This window comes from Filicampus tigris, chromosome 20 (assembly GCF_054856515.1).
Source record: "Filicampus tigris isolate MCC_2025a chromosome 20, RoL_Ftig_1.0, whole genome shotgun sequence".
In the NCBI taxonomy this organism is placed as follows: Eukaryota; Metazoa; Chordata; class Actinopteri; order Syngnathiformes; family Syngnathidae; genus Filicampus; species Filicampus tigris.
In genome coordinates, this window is record NC_141236.1 from 7,378,093 (window position 1) to 7,402,218 (window position 24,126).

A 24,126-nucleotide genomic window follows, 5' to 3' on the forward strand; every position below is an offset into this window, starting at 1 on the left:
ATGACAGCAATATTTGCAAGTTTACAGCAAATATTATCGTGGGTCCTGTGGCTTGGAAATATAACAACGTTGCGTGAACTGTGTACGTGGTGCATAAAAATGATCAGGGGGAAAGAACCATCGCTGCTTGACAGTGTTTACCGGTTACTAATCCCACACACAACGGATATCACACAGCAGACTGCAAATCTGTAAGGTTTGACGGGGAAAAAAAAAAAAAAAAAAAAAGACAAAATGGAACAAGCAACAAACATGTTTTGATTTGTTGCAGCAGTCATCTGGAAGTAACGTGGGCTCAATAAGAAACTGGCCACAACACTGCATACACAATGTAATAACATCAAATGTGAGAGGTGCAGCAACTGTTCTGCTCCTATAAAGATAACAATACTCATTTTTGATTGACACTGTCAGAGAGGTATTTATTTATTTATCATACTTAAGTAAGGTCCACAGAAACTGATAATCGGGTCAAATTGAGCATTTTCCTCTCTTCTGGTCAAAGTCGTGAAAGGCTTGATTGTTTTTGGATTATTTTGGATGATTATCCTGAGGCATAGGATGTGTTAGGGGTGATTTTCCCTCCCAGATCAGTCATTAAAGACTCATTTATTTGTCCATTGCCGTGAATCGTATTTTGTCGCAAATAATTAGCACGAGCAAATTTGAATGTCCCAAAAGAGTATGTACACTGAAATAATAACGATCCCATCTCAAATGAGGTTACTTACTCGGGATCAAATCGGGGCTTGTTTCAATGAACACAGTTCACAGTGGATGACGGATATTGGCAGGATGTATGGAAATTCTTTGAACCCGTCTTCATCCATATATGACAGTGCATTGATTTATATTGCCTTGCAACACCATATTTTGGGGGATTGATTCCTCTTTTTTTTTTTAAACTTGCTTACACTCCCGTCAAGTCGAGTTCACCAAAAATTGGACGACAGGCAATTAACTGAGTTGTCGGCGGGATTGCTGACAGCAATTACAAGGTGTGTAGGAATTCATGTGGCAGCGCTGACACCCTTTTGCGCTTTATTATTTGCCATTTCCAGACAGGGACTTCTTTTTCCTCCCCTGAGGAGTTATGTTGATGAACAGGAGTGAAAGAAGTCAGGAATCAAAACTATTCAAGAAGTCATCAGGGGGAATGTGAAAGGTGAATCAAAAACAGACTAAGACGAGAGAATTGAGGGCAGGAAAAGCAGAGAGCAGGATGTGATCAAATAACAGTCAGGGTTTTGTCAAATACTGCAGTATATTATCATATACATTATTATATTCATCACATATCCGTTCAGCCCTTAGACTGCTCCAAAGACTCCAAATTAAGTCTTTGTTTGAGCCAACTCAGTTGTGTGTCAGCAGTGTGTTATACAAAGACCAGAAAAAGAGTGTGATAAAAACGTGACCGCGACATGATCCACAAAATCCCGAAGAGAAGCACAGAGCATATGCCACATGTCAGCAGTGTGCTTCACAATATCTTGCAGAAGCACACTGAGAATATGTCAGGAGTGTGCAACACAAAAGCATGAAAAAAAAAGGTGGTGGCCTGATTTATTGAATTACGTTGATATTCACAAAATTTTCCTCACATGTCAAAGTCTTATTAATCTTGTCATGGACTCACATTTCCTTAGTCTTGTTCTTGACTAGATAGGCATTCTTATTAGATTAGTCTGAGCTTTTGGAAACTAGAAGGTGGTACATTCGCGGAATGCAACACTATGATCCAAAAAGATATGAATGATAGGACCAGATACGAATATTGCTGCCCTTGAGTATGGTGCCCTTTACTGAGTGTGAAGATTAATTTTGCCTCTAGGGATGGTGAGGAATATATTTTTGCATCATTGGTCTCAACGTTTTATGATAACTACATGATAACGACACAATGCTAACCTATAAATAGCATTTCCAGAGGCCAAATATGACAACAGCGGACTTGATTAGCATCTGAGATTAATATCTAAAAAAAAAAAAACATCCTGATTATTCAGTCTTCATGTCAGACAAACACAATGAATCATTACAACGAGGCGGATTCATCCATACATAACCTTATAATTTATTTCTAATCACTTTTCTATTTGATCGTGGCCAATCCAAGGACAGAGCTCGGGTGATGGATGGCATTTTGTCGTGACCTTAGAAAGGAAGCGCAACTCGAGCTACTGGGACCTGAAATCCAGACAGAACTGGTGAATGGTTGGTGAACCTCTGTGACTCAGGAAGTGCCCTGTTCATTTATACACAAATGGACAAAAACATAGATATGGTCAAAATGACATTCGAGCTTCAATATAACCATTGGACATACTGTATTCCCCGGAATAACAAAATGGTAGGACTCTATTATCTTACATTGTCATCCATGAACCAAAAAGAGGCAGGCAGACAAATGAACAGAAACATCCTGCCACTATTTTCCTCATTTTGACGTTTTGATGGACACATTCCTCTTCCCCCAGAGTCAAAAATGGTACAGTCTTTCATCTTATGTCATTCGGTGTGACTCAAGAAGTGGCCTACAAGGATGGATAAACAAACACAAATATTTTTTGTCTCACACTTTTCTCTCCTGGGAGCCATTCAGGTGTTAATTGTATTCATAGCAGAGACCGAGTTCCAACTTTGCTTGTTATTGTAATGAGCAGGTGGGAAGAGGAACGGGGATTTTTACCACACTGTGCAAAAGCGTGTGAAAGTATTAATCACATAAAGTTCAAGAGCTCAATAAAACTTCAGACCTCGGGAGGGTTTTTGATTTATTTCTCAGTCTTTGCAGGTACTTTAAATGTGAGGTGCACATCTCCTGTATGGACAGTACACCTGCATACACGGGGCAAAACTATGCTTTCAGCTTCATGACAACACAAAAAAGCACTGCTCTCTTATCGCCTGCAACGGTGTTTCTATAATAATGCAAGATACCGTCTCATAATGAAATAGCCTGACTGGCACAGTGCCCCTCCAAAAAAAAAAAAAAAAAAACTGAGATAAACTGGAGTGCAGGCAACATCTTATTGACCCACATCCATGGTCAACATCACTAATGCGCTTCCGGTAAATGGGAGAAAATATCTGCAGCCAGGTTCCATAATCTTAATGAAAACCTGCACAGGAAATTATATTAATGGAACCACAACCGTCTCCACTATCTGTTAATTATTTTTTAGTTTTTCGCTAAAATACCATGAAAGTAAATTGTGGCGGGAGGGGGGCTTACAGTAATTGTATTTCTCTGCTGAGTTTATTATTGGCATGTTTACTTTGAGTGTGGGGGTGTACGTGCGTGTGTCACTTCCTACCTGGATTATTTTTTGAAAGGCATTTAAGAAATACAAAAAGATGTACAAAAAAAAATATCCCTTCCTTTAATAGGGGGGGAAATTGCACCTGTACAGTACAGCATATTTATTTATTTATTTTTACTTCCACAACCAAGCCATTTTCCTTTGACATTCCAAATTTGGCTTACATCAAGGGTCAGTGATTATCGGTGAGTGTTATGCCAAACAGGTTTATCAGCGTTAGTGGTTGAATGCATACAAGCATACAAAAAAATTGAAAAATAAATGTCACTTACAATTCCCTATGTCTGAAAGGAAAAGAGCTAATATGCCCATTCAATTTCCTCCCGGCACAGCTGGCATTTTGCAGGTTTTATTCGGTCCCCGCTCCAGCACGCAGCACCATCATGCTGATAGTTTTCTAGGGCGGATTATTGAACTCTGGTCAGTAACAAAATAGTTAAAATTAAGGAAATGGAAAGTTCTTGGTACAAATATATCTCACGGTGATTTTCTAGCAAACAGCTGCATTGCTGGGCCTGGAATACCACGGGCAAAGTCATCATTGTCACTGGGCCGTCAAGTAAATTGATCACCTGTCTTCTATTTGAAATTGATTGTATATTGCAAACAATACAACATCAAACCGGTAACATTTCATGTTTGGCAACTTTACTGCTACCAATTTGGCAGCCTTGGCTAACGTTAGCTTGTACAAAGTGCACATTGTACATAGAGCTGCATGTCGCGTGCACATTTGTGAGGGGTGTAGCTTTGGGCCAAGATGCGGGGGTAGGAAGTGAGGTTAGCAAATTTTGCTAGAAGCTTGAAAATCGCAGACCGCATCTTTAATAGTTGGAGAATCCATTTTTTTCTTGGTATTATAAGGTTTTATCGATGGAAAATCCATTCAATATTCCAGACATTTTGGCACATTATGCATTTGAAAGTGTCAGGAACTGCACAATGATGGACGAGATTCAGAAAAGGGGAGATATATGGCAATGAGTGAAAAGGGGAGTTCGAGAAGCACATCTAAAATGATCGGAAGGAAAGAAATGGCTGGGGAGCTCCAAAGATGAACGAGTGAAAGAATGACAGGGATGTTCTTGAGAGATATAAAAGGGGGAGGACGCAGAGTGAGTATACAAAATTGAAGGATTGTCCATGTGCTGCTGCAGGTGGACGAGGTGGGCGGCGAGCCGGCTGCACAGGGAGAACCAATCCAATCAGCTGTAATGGAGCCAAAGGTCATTGTTCACTCCTACTAAACTGATATGGCCAACGGTCTAAGCATGAGACACTCAGCCAAGGAAACACTCATGGTAACAAACATCAGCAGATGTTGCATTTAGATATACATCACAGTGCTCACATAACGGAAATTTCGGCTTTGGGGTCAAATTTAGTCTACCTAAAATGCACAATAAGCTTTACAGGTCATTTTAATTTGACTGTATCTAAATGATCAATTATTTGTTTGTTATATATAGGAGATTTATTTAGAATTATGCACTAGTGCTTGGTCGGTAGGTGTATTTTGGACTGTAAATTGTCCTTTGGTGTAAGTGAGAGTGTGAATATTTTGTCAAAATGAATCCGTGGTGTACCGCACCTCCCGCCCAAAGTCAGATAAAGTCAGATGGGATAAGCTCCAGAAAACCGACGACACTGAGGGCAAGTGCTACAGAAAATGGTTGGATGGATGGATGGATGGATGGATTGGAATTATGACTTCCGCTCTCACACAAGTTATTCATCAAATGGAGTCAAGGGTCTGCTCTGTGATGACACAGCATCAAAGTTATGAGCTGTTCAATCTCAGCAGGTCGCCCTTGAAAAAAAAAAAAAAGAGGGCTAGCTATTAGCGAATCCAAAGCGATGGGAAAGCGATTGGTTTAATTAGTCCAAGTAAGCTCAAAGCACATTTCAGTATTAACCCTCATGACTGAGGAACCAGAGACAATTCATAAATGCTGATTCTTGGCGGGGCTTTCCTGCATGATCGCTACCTCTTTTTTATTATTTTTGTTTTTTTCAGTCCTGACATAAATGTACTGCATCCAAGCTGCACTTGTGACACGGCAAATGTGTGTGCTATAAAGCCAGGAGGCTGAAGCTTTATAGAGTGGTCATGACATTTTAGTGGTAAGAGGAAAAAAAATGCTCCAATTGAAGAACATGCCTCTGTTGGAAAGTGGCATTTATATTTACAAAACATTTTAGCACACAAAAGGCGCAAAAGTTAAACAGTGAGGACTATTATCTGACAAATTATGGTGTTGGATAATCAGTTGCTCACTGGTTTCTTGTTGTGCCCAATTAGCATTTACAGTAAGCAGTTCAACCGCCCAAAAAAATAAAAAATAAATAAATAAATCACTTGACCCGTCTGCTCTAAGTAACTATTGGCCCAATTCCAAGTTGCTCTTCATATCTCAAATTAAAAAAAAAAAAATGTTGCAAACCAGCAAGTAACATTGTTGAGTGGATTTATTAATATTTTCTATTTTAATAGAGTTCAGTCTGATTACCATAAATTAAGTTTGAGAAAAACACCTCTTCTTATGGTCCTGAATGACATTTTGATGGCCTTTGATGCTAGTAAATGTCCATTCCCGATTCTGCTTGATGCCAGTGCAGCTATTAATACTGTTTTTCATCACATCCTCACAGACAGGCTGAAGGACTGGGTAGTCGTCTCGAGGACAGACTTTAACTGGTTCATATCTGTCAAATAAATCCTTTCTGTGGTTGTTGGCCTCCCATAAGTAAGACTCTGACCTTCTTTCTTGAGATGTTCCTCCAAGGTCAGTCTTAGGGCCCATCCTTTTTGTGCTCGACATGCTTTCCCTCAAAAGTCAAGTTCACTGCACGGTTGTTGGACTCCAGTGATAGGCTTGAATGTGGCAAAAAAAAAATTAAGTATTAATTGTTGCCCCTGACAGCTCGGCTCCTAAATTTGCCACCTGCTGAGGGTGACTTTTCAACAAATGTGCGTTCCAGGTTGAGAAAGCTTTTTAGATCATACCATTTGATTTTGATCAACACAAAATTGTAATTCCCGCTTTTTCCACCTGAATAGATTTTTAAGCTTAGCTATATGTTGTTCCAATGTGAACTATAAATGATCATTCATGCCTCGCTCCTCACATCTTGAGTATCTATCTAGTATTTGCTATTTATTGAGCAATTATCTCTTCAACTATCTCAACAAAACATCATTAGACCGCCTCCAAACAATCCAGAATGCCGATGGCGGCCTTCAGCCACATCATGCTCGTTTTTGTCATCCTTGCATTGGCTACCCGTTAATTTTAGGATCTGACACAAAATTTCAACGGTCACCTATGGAGCATTCCACAGTTAGCGCTGCCTCTTTTGTGGATATTTTTCAAAAGCAGTTAAAATCACATCTGTTCCGCTAATAAATAGAGTAAGACATTTATTAACTGTATGATGTTTGTGATGTCGTATTTTAATTATCTGAAACATTGTGACTCCCTCCCGCCCGCCACACCTTGAGTGGGACTGCTACATAAATAAAATGTAATTAGTTAATAAAAAAAATAGCAGTGCTCTATTCCATTATGGTATTTGGGGGGGAAAAAAACTGTTAAAACAAAAAAAAAAAACAAGAAAAAGATATTTTGTTCATTTTTGACCTTACAGTGCTGGCACTTTGGGCTCTGTATTTTGTATGACACGAACTGTGTGAACAGAGGTGACGTTTTTCCATGGCTCACGCCCTCTATTGACAGACCACAGCCCGTGGGGGTCCTTGCATGGAAATATGACCACCACCACAATCAGCTACAATCAGAGGGCAATGAGAAAAACTTTTAAAAGTACGTGCGATAATCATTGTATGCTCCCTCAAGCCAAACTACACAGTAAAAATAACTCCTGTCAATAGTCCCTTGGTTGGCTATAGTATCTGCTCTCGTTTTGACTAATGATCAGTGAGGTGCAGCACAGCAAAAAAAAAAAAAAAAAAAAAAATCACTGTTCGAATGAGGCACTCATCCACTTTGTGTCTGCAGGTCCAAAAGTCAGAAGTTATGAAATAAATTAGACGGAAGGCACTGCTATGATCATTATTTTCAGACACACGCTGACGGCTGATTAATTTTCACGCTGCTGTTTGATATTACATTTTTTCTTTCAAGCTTTATCTTTGTTGGCTTTGTTGTTGTTAACGCATCAAAATGGCTGCTTAGGCTGCGCTAATTAAAAATGCATCGTGCTCCGTTTCTTCTCATTAGCCCAAGAGAGGAGAGGCCATGTATCAAAGGACATTTGTGCTAAAGGTGGACAATTTACTGCAAATTTGAAAAAGCTTTTGGATAAATAGCTTTAAAGTGTTTAATAAATGCCTGTGGCAGAGTTTCCCAAATTTCATTCAATTGATCACCAAGCAGGAAAACTTCTTGCCAAATGGCTTTTTGATCCATGTTTACTGTAATAGACTGTCTTCCGCTCCGTTTTAGTTTTTACACAGCAGAGTTGTAAAAAGTCCGTCTTGGGTGCCATTTGTGGCCTTCAGCGATTTATTGGGCAAGTTCATCCATCCATTTGAAATTGCACTTGTCCTATTCAGGATCGCAGGTTAGCTAGGGCCTATGTTGTATGGTACAAGATTAAAAGTTGTTCAGTATGCTTTGTCCCTAATAACAAAGCAGAGACATTGGCTATTTTTCTCTTTTTATCTATGTGACCACCTTGCATACTATCGCATACCTTGAAAAGGTTTCAGCAAGTTTAATTAAGCAGTATCACACAAGAGGGAGTAATGTACTTTATACTGCATTCTTCACGGCTGCGATTCATTTGGTAGGCACGACGCTGTAGGCCAAGTGTCAAAGATAATCATAGCCGTGATGATAGATGGCACAACATCATGACCTCGAGGGTGATATTGCTTTTATACAGCAGTTATACAAGCGACATTTATTAGTTAACAGTAATAAGCGGCAGATTATGATTTGCATGTTTATTTAATCAGTAATTCCGCTCAGCCAACAAAAATAGTTCCGCAAACAGTGGCTTCAGATAGCCGCTGGCGCGACATGCTAACTACAGCGTCAGCAGTGACATTGACATGAAACAATAGATAAATGGTACAAATGAGGCTTTTCTACTTCCTATTTTCACTTTCACAGAAAGAATGTGTCACACTTTTAAGTCATTTAGTGGGCACTCTATGAACAGCAAGCTAAATGATTCAACGGCTCGTTAGCATGTTGCGCGCTACTATTTGTACACTCAATGCGTCATTCAATCAGGTGAGCACACCTTGAGGTTTGCCTCATCTGGGGGTTTCTCTCCCTGCCCTAGTACTCATCTGACAACCGTTTATACTTTGAATTAAATGTTTTTTTTCCTGAAATAAAGTTATTAAACAACAGAGCGGAGTGACAAAGTCACAGTGCTGTTGAATTGTGTATGACCATTCATGGAATTAATCTCGCCCAATCAAATTGCTTAGTCAGAACAGATTGCTGTATAATAAAAAGTATTGATGTTAAGACAGTACTTACTTATGACAGTACTTACATATTTTAGTAAGTTTGAGTCACATGCAGAAAATAAGTCGAGGAAACTAGACTTCCTCTGTTGGCTAGCCTATTTGTGAAACACTACTGTGATGCTTCCTGAAAATAATCATGTTTGGAAATGACATTCTAACTGAAGGGACGGTAACTGGTCAACACTGACGGACCTTAACAAAAAAACAAACAAAAAAAAAACACACTAATAGCTTAAGTAGCAGCAGCGAAGATGGCCAGCGGCCCAGATCGAGGGAGTTGGGGTAAAAATCAATAGGTCTCAGCATCCATTACCAGCAAAGGAGATGAAGAGTTGCAAGAGACAGACAGAAAGATGAAGAGGGGCACAGACAGCTCAACAAAGCAGCGTTAGTCTAGCTGATGGGAGAAGCAGTGAGGTTCGAGGAATGCATGTGCCTCAGCATGCTGATTGCTGTCATGAGACTAAAGAAAATCTCATTTTTAATGGCCATCTTCCACATTTCTAATCACGTGACAGCGACATAACAGCTCTATTTGTCTGCACAAGTTAGCACGTATTGGTAACGGCCTGAAAGAAAAACGGATATTTCGAGCCACATCTCGCTAAGCTAGGAGCAAGAACAAGCGCAAGGGACTTGTACACGGCCAGGTTGGCAGGTACATTTGAGTCTCATCAATACAGAGGGCGACTGGAGCTGGCTAACGAGGCCTTGGTGGACTTATAAGTGAGTCAACATTCCCCTGAGAGGTCAAGCCGCAAAAGGTGACCAGCGTAGCAAAAAGGTCAGCTCCCTTACAAGTGCTTGACAACAGCTCACAAAGGTCACAACAGTCTGCTTTGTGTTTCACCCGCTCTTAACTCATTCAATGCCATTGACGTATTTATTTGCCTTTTCACAGTCCAGCCATTCAGTCCCAGGAACTTATTGATATTTTTTTCAATGTTTTTTTTCTCAATCATGAGGGTAAAAGAGGGTCTGGATATGTCTGGCAGCGAATGAGTTAAAGTGTAGATCTCGCTCCAAAGGTTTTGAGGCAATGAGGGTAAGTAATTTGGACGTGTAGGGAGGGGGAAAACAGACATCAGGTTTGACATGAAAAGATGGATATTAGATTTGAGATCAATATTTCAGATTTTATTGATTGATATGTTATTTAAAAAAACTGTCGTTTTTTTTTTCCTTCAGGACATAGGCTCTGTTTAAGTTTTTCACCCTCTCGCAGTTTCATGAGTGCTTGTTTTTCACCCATACACAGCTCTTCGGTTTTCATACTGGTTGGTTACATCTTGTATAGAAACAGTCTTCACAGGAAACAAAAAAAAAGCAAATATGAAACAGAGTAGACAGCACTTTTTCTTCTCTGAATCAGATTCCTGTCTGTCACAAACTGTAAATGTGTGTTTGTTATATATTTATGTTGCCTCTGAAGCGCTCTTTCTAGATTCCTAATCAGCATTCCATCTTTCCTTTCACCACTGATGGCGTCTTGCTGGCATTTGTGGTAGCCGGAGGACAATTTCATTATACTGCCCCACAGGTAGAGAGCAGGTGACTGGCGGTTATTATTTTGGTTTTCCTTTCTCACTCTCCAAACCACTTTGCGCTTCCTTTTCAACAAACACCCCTCGCAGAGCCCATTAGGATGACAAATACAACTCCAGTCGCTCTTTTGAGAGAAAATCAACAGCACAACATCAACAAAGTCTCGCTGGAATGTTTCCATAGCAACAAAAACATCATGCAGTGACATTTAAATCAAGGCCACCCTTTGCCTGTGAACACAGTCTATTCTCAGTTCACATTAAGTATGACAGTTATTTTTCAGCGACATAACGCGTGTCAAGTGCGCCGCATCCACTCATTACTTTCCACGTCATTGTTTAATTCCCGGCCTGAAGCATTTTCAAATTCCATATGCTCCATTGGGGGTTGGCTTTTAAAATACACTGGCAGACTGTTTTCTAAACAAGAGGATAGTGAGGTTGCGAAGAATTGAAATCATTCATTCGTTATGATGCAAAATTCTGTTAAGATTGCTTTTGGAAAATAATAAAAGGCTTTTCTCATAATTACTTTATGAATGAGTGTGAGTTATTTTTGCTCATGTGCTATTTTAGCAAAGATCCCCCCCACCTGTACTTTATATTGAGATTTTTTCTTTGTGATCAGGCACCAATTAAATGTATAAGTACTATAATAATAATATCATTATGTTGTGAGTGTGTGCATGCGTGTGTATGATGCGTGTGTGAGCGCACGAGTTAACAAATTTAGGTGGGAAGAGTTAGGAAAAATAAGAAGACAAAGCTAGAGAGTTATGTTATGAAATACCATTTGAGCCGATCATGCATTTCGGTGCATAACTAACATGTGGACTGCCCAATGGCGGACCCCGCCATTGGCCAAACTTGTGTAAAAAAAAAAAAATAGCCAGATGCTTTTTGTTTGGGGGGGGATATCAGGTACTACAATTTGAAATAGAACACCCTACATTCCATCATTTCCGATGTTTCTAAGATGGTAAAGTCCAATTTACACTGCTCAAAAAGGGAACTCCAGCATCGCAATTTGGAGGCAAATACACTCCACCAATTCTGGCTGGATTCGTATTTCCCAAGCGCCCTCGGCTCTAGTGGTAGCAGGAGGCATTACCTTCAACCCACAGAGGTTCCTCAGGTAGTTCAGAACCTCGGCGATGGAACACCTCTGACAAACTCAGGTTTGTTTTGCCTCGGAGCACATCGTCAAGAGTGCGGAGGAGATGGCAGGAAATAAGCCAGTGCCAGGAGAGGTTGAGGGGGGTCATAGGACTGCAAGAACCTAGCAGGAAAAGGACTGCCAGACTCCTACAATTGACCCGCAGTAGGCTCCAGAGCGAAAGGAGGATCCAACATTCACCATGCAGCACCAGCGTTTCCCAGAGATTGAAAACAAGATTTTTCAGATTTTCTCTATTGGCTCCCCATTCTTTCCACAGATGAAAGCAGGTTCACACTGAGGACACTGCGGAGAGCATTGTGCTGCCTGCAACATCCTCCGGCATGGTTGGTTTGGATCCCCGGGAGACTGTCTGTCATCTAATCACGACCATGCTAGGACATTGAAAGGAGTGCATACAGGCACACGAGCCACATTATGAGTTGTCTGGAAGAAACTTCACACAAGCGGGCTAAGCCTATGAACTATTTTTTCCCTTCTTTCAAAGTTTTTTTAACTACGATTCAAAATCCAGTCCACAGCGTGCTAATTACTTGAGTTTCCATTCATAGTTCTTAGCGTATGTTATGTTCTTTCCAACCAATTACACCGTCATGAAAATTTTTGATTTGAATCCAGTTAAATTCTTGTTAAAGCGGGCCCTTACTGCAGATACTGAAGTTGGGACTAACGGATTCATTAAAGGGGGACGACTAAACACTTGAACATGTAGTGCCAGGGTTCGACACAAATGGGCAATTATTCCACTTTGCAGCTCCCATCTGCAGCTTGGATATAAGTTTCTAATTAAGTTTGACTTTTTAACGATGCCAGAAGAAATTCATGAAAGCCGTACAGCTGTTCTCAGCGCTGCCTCCTTGAACAAGTTCCTCTTGTGAAAAATGACAACTCAACATAATCCATTAACCAAGACAAGTCCAAATGCTTTTTTTTTTTTTTTTTTAAACAATGCTTTCTCGGATGATGCTCCCTCTCCAGACAACATCTCCACAAGTGGCGAGCATCAATGTGGTGAAAGAGCAAATACTTGATAAATGGGAACCCGGATGCAGGCTATCGCTCCTTAACTTTTTGCGGCACTCGAGTCCTCTCCGGCTGAACTGACTGATGGATTCAGGCACAGCGGGTAATAAAAAAAAAAAAAAAAATTCTCACCTCTGCTATCAAGCGCGTTGATGGATACAGACAACATGCCACAGGAATTTATGACATCCTGTGCGATGATATTGCAGATGACGTGAAATATATTCGGCTTGAGATGCAGCTCACATTAATCATCCTTCGAGAATCAGGAGCTGTCAGGCCACAGTCGGATGGGGAGAAGCTTCATTAAGCAAAGCCCTCGCTCTCGCTCTCGCTCAGGTTCGCCAGCGAGTGCACAACTTTGCGTTTTTGGCTCAGACCTCCTTGTCCCATGACGCCGCAGGATCCGCCCGGAACATCAACTTATTCTTTTATGCATTTTATGAGCCTGTGTACTGTTCGTATGCCCGCCTGAGTTATTGTTACACAGCGGTGAAGCGTGTCGGTGAGCTGCGCTCGGGTGAGAGCGTCTCCGGCGCCCGTTTGCCGCGCTCCGTCAGTGGGGTGACCTTATCGCCACACTGTAAATTCCACAGCTGTTTTTTCAGGCGCAATAAAGATTATACATCACTACACAGATAGTAGCTGATAAACAGCGATGCCCCGTAAACCTTCAAGCATCTGATAAATCCTTCACTATATGCTGGGGCTTATCTGACTGCAGCGTTTTTTAAAAGAGTTTTTCTCTGATTGACTGTTGGGAAATTGAGTTTCAGAGGATGTGGTTTGTACACTTTGATACTGTTAGAGTGGGACGAAAAGGATTTTTACGACAGCGAGGCCACATGTGGTGCCATAGATGAGCTCGGGTTTTACCGTTAAAAGAAAAAAAGGCGGAGAAATGTGCCATAGAATCAAGGGGTGGAGTAAAACTAGAGGAAAATCTAATCAAAAACCCTCATTCTCACTTAGTTTAAGCCTGATTTATTTAAAGACTGCCATTCATGTCCCCCAACATCAAACACAAAGTGCAAAGAATCTGGGTGCTTGGGCGCCCTCCTCCTGTGCCACCGTGATGCTTCGGCAGTGGGAGGTGACAGATTAATGGAATAATGAACAACGGCATGCTGAGAGAGGGCCGCGTGTGGCTTCCCAATTGTTCTGCTGCGTCTCAAATTTCAATTGAACTTCAGTCCATTCTCATTCTTCGCAACTCATGCTGTTCCCAGGATTATAGCGGCTCAGTAGTGCACAGGGGTCAGGTACAGTATAATGCTCCATTTTCACTGCACACGAAAAATCAAGGAAAAAAATGAGGTACTACTTCAAAAACGGGGTCAGCTCCATGCTGAGTCGATGCCAAATGGGGGACCTAAAACGGTGCGGGTGACTCTGCGGTCAAGCAGATTCCTTTAGATTTAGCATTGTGGCACACATGACAATAATCCATTTATCCAATGTCTTATTTGAAGATTATTCATATGAAAATGGCTGGTATTAGTTACGATGAATAGATCAGAGGCAATATAGTATACAACAAATTTAAATTAAAAAAAAAAAAAAAACTTTCATGTGACAACAAACAGGTTGGAGAACTTCCTCTGCTTTGGAGGGCCCAGGCGGTCTGTCTGCCATGGAGCAATCTGGGAGTCTTTCTTGTTCTGTCACGCCGCTTTACTTATTAATCAATTTCCATCCTGTTGTAGTTTGGCTGCTAGCGATGACAGAGCTGTCCCAATTCTGTCGCCGTAGAAACTCATACGGTGGGCTCCATTTGTTGTGATGGGGTACGACAAGGGCTTTGGAGTCGCAATGATCAGATCAGTCGCCACAGTAAGTCCACAACAAAGACAAATTTGCTGACAATTTGCTAATGTCCATCCCAGCTTGGCCAGTGTGCTGAAAGCAAACAAAAAACACATTTCGCCCGAATACCAGAGCAAGGTACGCGAGTGCATTCGATGTTGCTCTCTTGCACAAAACCCTCTGAGGGAGGAACAACAACTGCAAGATATAATGCAGGCAGGATAGAGAATATGGAAGAAAGTTGTTCAACAGGAAATTTAGCTAGCACAATCAAGTTCCAGTGAGGGATATGCTTTTCATTTCATTTTTATCAATTTGTTTATAATTTGATCGTTCTTCTATTTATTTGATTTTCTGGTTTTAAATCAATAACTATGAAAAGACTAGTATGAATGACGTACATTGTGATTCTGACCAGCCCGACTAAGCACATTATTATTAAAAAGATGTTTATTTAACCTTTAAATTGACCTGTTAATTTCATAGTTGTTTTGACCTCTTTTCACCTCTCTGACATTACTTTAAAATTATTATTTTTATTGATTCATTTATTATAATTTATATTTGTGATTTATTTAAAATAAAATAACCTAAATTCAGTATTTTTTTTCCCCGAGGTTCTTATTTTGACGAGGAAAAAAAAATGTTCATCAATAACTTTCAATATATATAAAATGATATAGTACATAAAATGGATAGATGATTTTTTTTTTTTTTTTTTTTTTTTTTAATCCAAAGCTCTACCACGAATTAATTTGACAATAGTAAATGTAATTCATGGCGTAGCAAATTGACAGGAATAAAGCTGCATTTTATAAAAAAAAAAAAAAAAAAAAAAAAAAAAGGGTCAGAAGCTAAAAATGTCAAGAATATTTATGCACAGGGGATGTGAAAAGTTGGATTTGGTCATTTTACAGTCAGTAATTCAGTCTTGCAAAGGAATACAAAAGTAGAATATTGATTCGACAAGTGAATCTCTGCAGTTGGTTTCACAGTTCCGATTCATCGTTTCTTCAATACACTCCACGCGCTGCAAAATTGTTTCCTCTGGGGACTTGCTGCACATTAGTGCAGCATATACCTTCAAAAAGGAGCTGATCAAACATCAAATTTGATGTCGATTTACATATGTAAGGAAAAGAAACCTTTGGAATTTCCATACGTAGGGGAACAAAAATCAATGCTGAAAACCATCCTTTTAATTACATTCTCTGGCATACTGTCTGGGGACTGGTCGTGTGACAAGCTTATGCAAATAGTAGGCTGTCTGACACTGCTGCAGGGAATACAGTTTACACATGTGCCAGGGGACCCAACATGCAAAGCGGCAGTAATTCTCCTGAATAAGACGCTGCACCGTTCAGCGTGGTCTCATGTCAAAATATCAAGTTGTGCAGTCATTTGTCTTGGCATAGCAGGTACCAAAGTAGGCTCAGTAACCGGAATGTAAAATATGCCTCAAGCAACTGCAGCATTATTGCGGGTGCAAACAGGCATAACGAGCATTTTAAGATGCAGTGGAACACCGTAGAAGCGGGTCAATATTTACTTCAACCAACATTTTTAGGAAAACTATGCTCAAACGTCAAAATAAAAAAAAAAAAAAGGAGTTTGAGCCATCGTCGTGTGTGACATAAATGGCTACTCAAAGAACATCTAAAGCAGCCTCTCACCAAACTTTTAAGACTCGCTTCAGCATCTCGACCGAGTTGGCACCCAGGATGGTAAAGAGGGAAAGTGTGTTAATAATCATAGAACAGGAAATGGAATTAACTGGAAGACAAGTTGAGGAGCAACACAATTATTAACGAGCCATAACAGAATGTCAAACTTTTGGGGTCATTTTGGGCTTCGCTTTTGGAGACTTTTTTTGTGGGTCTCGCTCATGCCTACGGGTTGCCGCGCCAAATTTTCTTTAGCGGCTGAATTTTTAAAAAGTAATTATGGGGCACTACTTTTGGGTGCTGGGTCCTCACTGGGATGAACATGCCTGCAAAATTAGGTGAGTTTCATAGCATTAAAAAAGCTCTGAAAATCGTGATTTATTTTGCCTTAAAGCAGTCAGAGTTTCAAAGGAGAGATTCGTTTAAGAAACAAAATTTCAAGCAGGCCTTTCGCACTGCCTGCTACCCGAGTCATGATATTACCAAGTGTAAATAGCATGTAGCTATTATACACAGTTTCATACATACCATAGAAATTGACCAGAGAAGCTTGGAAACAAAAATAAAAATGTGTGTGTACTATATCAATAATTAATCAGTGTATGCCTAACAACCACAAAGCTCATAAAAAATGTAATTCCAGTCTCCCTCTGCTAATGTGAGTGTGTGAGGTGTCTTCATAGTTGCATGACGGTGCTAATTTGTATGTATGAGAACTTCTCACCGGGTGCGGACGTTTAAGTAGGATTTGAGGGCAATTACTTCGAAAATACTTCTCATTTGTATTCTATAACTTAACACCTTGGTGCAAAAACAAAGCCCCTTGAAGAGCTACGGTACGCCATGCAGCTTGAGACTGATCAAGGGCATGTTGCCATGGAGGTGGAGCTGTCTGAAGATGATAATCCCTCCCGCTGAATCATGAGTACGAAAGGTGGTGGTGGGGGATAAGAGTAAGGACTTTTTTCCCCTCTTCTCTTGAAGAAAGGAGACGGCGCGTTACAAAAAGGTGTAATCGGCCTCCCTACTCGCTGTCGCCACCTCATCTCCTGACGGCCGGTAACGGCTTGCTCCACATTCCTACTCTTGCCGAGGCCCCTCGACACCGCCCCCATGGTCCGGCTGCTGCCCATCGAAGCGCTTATTCCCTCCTCTCCCTCTACATTCCCACAATCATTAAGGTTGTCTTTAGGAGAGTTACCTGAGCCACCATCGTGGCCTTCCGGTGTTACCGCTGACTCATTCCCACTGCGGCCTAACATGATGGTGCCACACTTCATCACACAGCAAGACGCTTCATCTGCAGCTACATGTTTGGCCTCATCGGCAGGACCGCATCCCACCACTCTTGTGTGCAAATCCTTCACTAAGGTTATTACGCCCACATTTGGACACAATACGCCAAATGTATGTCTGAACTGCCTGCCAGAAGGCCAATTTCTGAAGAGGAGTATTAAAAAATGTTTGCTATTACTGACTAATCAATTTTCATATGTCCATCAGAAATATTCCAAATTTAAGTCCGAAATTAGGACTCAAGCAAGAAACACATTCCTAAGGTGAGATATACCCATATTGATTTTTAACATCTTAACCAATTTTGAAAATGTGAGTGACACTACTATACACATATGGGTAAAAAAATTGACAACTGTATGATTATAGCGAGCACAGGTACAAGGGGGCGTTTGCGCCGTTGTGGGAGGGAATGCAGCCAACTTGTCATCCAATGGCTCTCCTCATTCCCTTTAATCTCAGCGGTCTGGCAATTCTCTACACTGTAAACTAGACTTGCCCTGGCATGAAAAGGAACATGCATCAGTTTTTACGCCGAGCACACGTGCGCCTGTCTACGAAAAGAGGACCCGACATCTCCGTCGACAATTATGGGTCAGCTCACCTAAACCAGTCATATCCATGGCAGTGAGACCGACCATTGAGAGGAAGCATGGTGCTACAGGACAGCCAGACCACCCGAAAATACAAAGAAGAAAGAGTCATTGTAGGAGAAAGCTAGGCTAACTGTTAGCTTTTCTGTGAAGTACATTGCAGATGCAGTTTTCCCTTTGTCATTTGTCAAAAATGTTCACAATTGTCCCAATTATAAATGATAATAAAACAGTCAAGTCATGAAAATTAAATGTATGCCATCTCTGGATCCACAGTTATTTTATTTATTTATTTTTACCAAGACCCACGTAATTGCCAGTCACCGATTTTGGTAGTAACCACTTAAAAATCCATTGACGATCCCTAAACATCTGTTGCCAGGCAACAACACATTTTAAAGGAAAAATTGCGGACAGCAAATCAAGGAGGCATGTGGGTAATTTCAGACTTAAAGAAAAAAAATACGAAGAATTTAATTGCGTTAAATAGAGCCCCCGTCAAAAGATTGGTCTCGGTTGAAATCACGAGACATGTTAATCACAGCAACCAAATTCCTGCAAGATTGATAAACTGACAAATTAATTTGCACTAAGCAGTTTTCTTTGAGGGGAAAAAAAAAGCCATGACTCACCACCCATTGTTTAATGAGCCAAGAAGGGAAGGATTGTCTTGCATTTTTCATTGAGCTAACGGCAACATAATGTCTAATATGCAACTTAGGATGCTTTCCCACTGCCGGCTCAGTTTAGGGTAGTCAGTTCTCCACATCGAAATACTGTAGTACTTTAGGAAACTGAAAACCACGCCGCATTGAATGTATCAGGTAGAGCAGTTAAAAAAAAAAAAAAAAAAAAAAAAGGTACATTTACGCATCAGTTTGTCTCTCATTGGGAACAGGACACATATGTTGGTGCGCAAAATGTAAAAAGCAAATGAAAGCACCACTTACGTTTGGCTCAGCTCATCCTTTGTCGCGCCTCTTTACAATTACATGCAGTATTCATCATCGTCAGCCGGGAGTGTGCGCAGAAACATTTGAATGAACGTTTCACACACGCCTCTCCTTGCAGTTCTGTACCAAAGAGAACATTCATTCAGGTCACATTCTCTTGCTTTTCACAAGGCAAACACATCTATATTTTAGCACTTAGTTACTCCGAGACTTTTTGGAGTGTAACTCGCTTTAAAACCGCATACAGGTGAAAATTCTGTTAATGCGTGTGTGTGTGCTGAGAGAGAGAGGTAGGAGATGTATTAACTTCAATCCCCAAGAGACCCATTTTTACAAAATGGAATCAAAAAAATGGATGAAAGGTTAACGTGGCCCTATAAATATTTCCTCCACGTTGCCGGCCATCTGTTTCACCCAAAATACAAAAAAAAAAAAATGTATAAATGCAACATTAAAAACCTGGAAATTACTCTTTGACATCCATTGCAATTCATTTACATGACTTGCCGAGGAGTTCCAGCATAAGTGCATTTGATTCAGGTGAGATCCATATCTCACCAAATGACTTTTCAATAAAACCTTCACAGAGATGGCGGCATCCAAACGCTGCACTCAGAGGACTCCCGACCATCTGTAATAAAATGTAATTGAGTTTTTGTGGCTGGTATTCAGAGTACAAAGTCATCCGAATCATTAAAGGGCAGGGCTCCATCACCGTGCAGCCTTGGCTTCTTAAAAAGGGGTTAAAAGGCCACACTGACAAGAAAAACGGACTTGGGGCGAGAGGCAGGGTACACTCTCCCCTGGTTGTGTTAGTTTTTAATTCTTTGTGTGGCTCTTTTGGCCTTGGCAAATATACTTTGCAGGACTGTGATGATAATAAATGAGAGTCGGCGGGAGTTCTGGGAGCTTTTTGCTGCTACGCTGTTAGGGCAGCAGAGTCGTGGGCAAGAACGCTTGTTAGCGTGGATGTTTGCCATCTCCCTCACGTCTCAAGCCGTCTCCCTTCTGCGGACCGGACGCTCTCAATGGCTCATTTCTGTGGCTCGGCTAAGCCCCCCTCCCCTCCCCCATTCACTATTGGGATCAATAGAATTATTTTAACATTGACCCAGTTTTACAGTGGCCGCAGCAAAGATAAATTCCATTGTAAAAACGCCCTTCAACTGTCCAATCGGAAATGCAGTGTTGACTTGTTGAATGGACTTTGGTAATGTGCACTCTAATCAAGTTATATATTCTCCTTTCAGATTTTTGACAGCAATGGTGACCATAACTGCTGAAATTATATTCATATGTTTTGGGATAACAAGAAAAAAAACAAAACAAAAAAAAAAAACTATTTTTTTTAGCAGGGACTTCAATATTTTTTTATTTGTTTGGTAACCGTACGTGCAAAATTATTTTCAGTTATGCTATTTTAAAGGATTTGCTTTTATTTTTATAAAGTATTTGTATTTATGTTTTTTTTTTACATTTAAATGGTAAAACAGATATAATCTTTTCATATTGTTATTTATGTAATTTTGGTACGATTCGTTGAGTAATCCTAAAGATCTGTCATGTTCCTAATGGAGGTGGGTGTATTACATGAGGCACCTCAAAAACCTCAAAATATTCTCCTGAGAACAGTCTGGGAGAGTTGACATACACTTTCATGCATTATTGATTTGTCCTTCATGATGTTGTTTCGGAATGTAATAGAAGAATGTTTTATTTTTGTTTTTCACAAAAAAAAAAAGTCAATATTAATATTATTTGCATAACACTGCTTTGACAGAAGTGAGGCAAGAGAATCACAATAACACCAGTGACACCGTGTAAAAATGAATCACATTGAATTGTGCGTGTTTTTTTTGTTTTTTTTAATCAACTCAACAAAAAATGAATTTCACATATGAAAGATGTGGCCTTCAGATCAAATACCGTTAAGAGCAAAGACGGCTATTGTTGTTTGGACATAATCATCATTTTCGAAGCATCACGAAAGAGTGAAGACGTGGTCCTTGACCCAGTTAATTAAAATGCTGAGTGGGAATGTAACACAAACGTGTCTTTGAAGTTTAAACAACAGTCCTATTCATGTTCCTAAATTGGCTGGTTATTCTTACACTTCCATTTGTTTTACAAAGGAGAACGCATTAGCACTGTTACCGAAAAATATTGCGACTTCACGTCATTGAGCAGCTGATTGAGTAGGCCGGTAAAAAGAATAAAAGAAATTGAAAGTTGAACAGGTTGTTTTTTTTTTTTTTCTGCAATGCACACTTTAGTAGTGGCAGTGTTGCTGGAGGAAAACATACTTTTGTTTAGCCATAGATGGGGATCGGGTTTTTGTGGGGCTTGGTGTTTGTACATGCATATTTTTTAGATTGAAAAAATATTAAGAATTATTGGATAAAATAATACACAAGGGTGTTCCACGAAATTTGTCATAATTTCATAGTCTAATAACATTTGCCCTAATATTTGGCAAATTTGAGAAGAATACAATTAAATGCAAATGGAAGCACCAAATATTGTCGGGTGGACATTAGAGTCCATTTTAATTTTTTAATGACATTTTTTAACACAAAATGTCTACAGGCACCACAATAAAGATGATTTGGTCTCATACCTCTGTAGGGGCTGCTGCTTTGGCTAGCAGTGTTGTGCAAATGGATTCAACTGTCGGTGTGTAAAAGATAGCAGTCCAGTACCAGCTTTTTTTTCCAGTGGAAAATTGAGTAAGGCATTTATTTGTCTTAAGTGGATGGTACCTGGGGCACAGCTGACTGTTTCTATAGACTCACAAATACCAGCCAAGATCCATTTATCCTCTGCCAGTGTGTCTGAGGTTTATTGTCTAGCTTTCCAATGGTGTTACTTGCCAATTTAACTTCTACCTGATCCTTTGCCAGTTAATTGTATTTGATTTGTTGCCCGCTCCGTTTTTGGATCGTTTATCTCGATACAATTCTATTTTTTTGTGGCTAGCCGTCTGTTTGCTGGCTTTTACTGTTAGGATTGTAGCATTAACACACCTTCTCTGAATAAGTGTATTCAGTGGGTCTAAATAATATATCCAGTCATCCATTTTCTTTAGCATTTGTTTTGCATTAGGGTCACGAGTGAGCTGAAGCAAGCTGATTTTGGGTGAGAGGTGGGGCACAGCATGCAAGGCATCAAGTGCAGGGCATAGAGACAAACAACCATTTCTATTCAAAACAGTTTAGTGTCTTGAGTTATCCTAGCATGCATTAATACTTTGAGGCAGGCCTGCTAAACAATATTCCCCCATGCTGCCCGGTAAGTAATAACACTTGGTTAAAAAAGAAGCACAAAAATATGCTAATATCCAACAGAAATACCAGTGAGGTTCCTCAGGGATCCATACTAGTGCCTCTGTTTAAAGTAGAAATAAGAAACAAATTAAATGTCTGATAGCGGGCTCCCTGTACAGTTGTCTAATTATACATATAGTTGATATACTCAATATTTGACTTACTGATATTTTGGTTGACCAGTTTACATTTACTGTTGGTCATTATTCCTTGGTCCCCTCCCCCATTAATATGACTTGACTTTTTGTGTTAAAGGCAAGATTTGAGAATAATCTTACCTCTAAACATAGCACAAAATGGCCCTCAAAACAATATTTTTGCATCCAGTCCTCATTAGGTCATAGGCTACCGAGCAAACAAGGACGAATCCACTTTTACTCCACAGTCCAAACTTTTCATTCGTACCCAAGCGTAAAACATTGTTTACTCTGTTGCATTAAATATGTACCTCTGTTTTAAACTTTAAACTATTTGCTTGTTTTTTCTTTTGTGTTCTTTATGTCATTTGAATGCAACTTTAATGTCTTATATTTAATGTATTTTTATGTTTCAGTAATGCACTTTGTCTAGAATTGTGACACAGAAAAAAAAAAAAAAATGCCGCTGAAATTTCCATAGCTATTAAAACACCAAAGCAGTATTGACATAGAAATTCCATAGTTTCAGTAGAATATTTAACTTTGCAGTCCATTTCTGGAATGCCGTATTTTCTTCATTTGTATTACTTTACTCAACTGCAGGCAATTCGGAGAGTCTATTTGAGAGGTCTATTTGAGAGAAGGCCTTTATTTGAATAAATGCTTGTGCAAAGGCAGACAAGCACAAGGCCTAAAAGAAAAGATGGTAAGAAAATTTAGCTCTCCACAGCCAAGAGAAATCTACGTTTAAGGCAAATTTATAAGGTATAAGAGCTGAAACTGAGTAAGGCCATGTTTCCGAACCTTTATTGAGCCATGGCACAGCCCACCACCAGATAAAAATGTCAACAAAAAATGTGTATACTGAAATAACGTTATCTTCTCAAGATACCGACAATCTGGGCCTGTTGAACACTTAGCTATTATTCTGTTGCTTGGATGCTGAAAGGCAACAGTAGGACATTCTGACAACTATTGGAAGAAAAATTAATTGTTTTGCCTTTCACTATACGCTACAGGCACAGAACAGTGGTTGGGAATCACCGGATTAAGGTGTAAATACTACATGTTTGCACTTGTTGCGCGGCTAATGCATGTTGACTATGTGATTTGCTTCTTTTTTTTTTTAATTCAATAGGTTTGTAAAGCCAGTGTGAGGACAGTGAGCTTTCCAACAAGAACATAAGGTAGACTGGTGCCTTAAGTTACGGGCTACTTGTCACCTTTTTTAACACTAGGGGGCAATTGAAATAACTCAGAACATTTAAATCCATTAAAAACATATTGCAAGGCCTTTTAACTTGTCACTGTGTGTCTGGGTCAGACACTAAAATAATACATCGGGGAAAAACGATCTCATTTTAATATCAGGCCTTGTTAGTTGAAGTTCCCTTTGGGGATTAATTTTTGTATGATAAAATAATAAGAGTAAATTAAAAAATAATTTCTGTATCCTAAAACATTGCTTATGCTTACCATGTAATCTGTAAATCAATCACTTCTACTTGTAATACGGCTTAAAATAGACAAGCATCTTGAAAAAAAAAAAAAAAAAAATCCACAAACTGCTGCACCTTGCCTTAATCCCTCTGGTGCCTTTTTTTAACCAAGACATTTAAATCTCTCAAATTTCTGATTACCACCTCCCTATAAAACATCAGGAAATGTGTTGCACAACATGAAGCATGAGTCACCACTGGTGCAAAAGAAACAATCCCAAACTTTTGCTGCAGTCCAAAGCATAAGGAGAAGAGTATGTACAAGTTGCAGCCAGACGA

General features: G+C 39.9%; 1 long non-coding RNA gene across 3 annotated transcripts in view; it reads right to left on the reverse strand.

The window, feature by feature from the left end:
* Window positions 1-5,777: 5,777 nt before the first annotated feature.
* Window positions 5,778-24,126, reverse strand: part of LOC147128099 (uncharacterized) — a 77,107-nt gene continuing 58,758 nt past the window's right edge. The window contains exons 3-4 of one of the 3 annotated variants that reach the window (XR_015084053.1): window positions 18,886-19,008; window positions 5,778-6,201 (exon numbers count right to left, since the gene is read on the reverse strand). This is a non-coding gene — a long non-coding RNA (uncharacterized LOC147128099). Of the gene's footprint in view, window positions 6,202-13,631; window positions 13,863-13,939; window positions 14,476-18,885; window positions 19,009-24,126 lie in introns of those variants that run through there. The other 2 variants (XR_015084055.1, XR_015084054.1) reach the window with 2 other exon arrangements.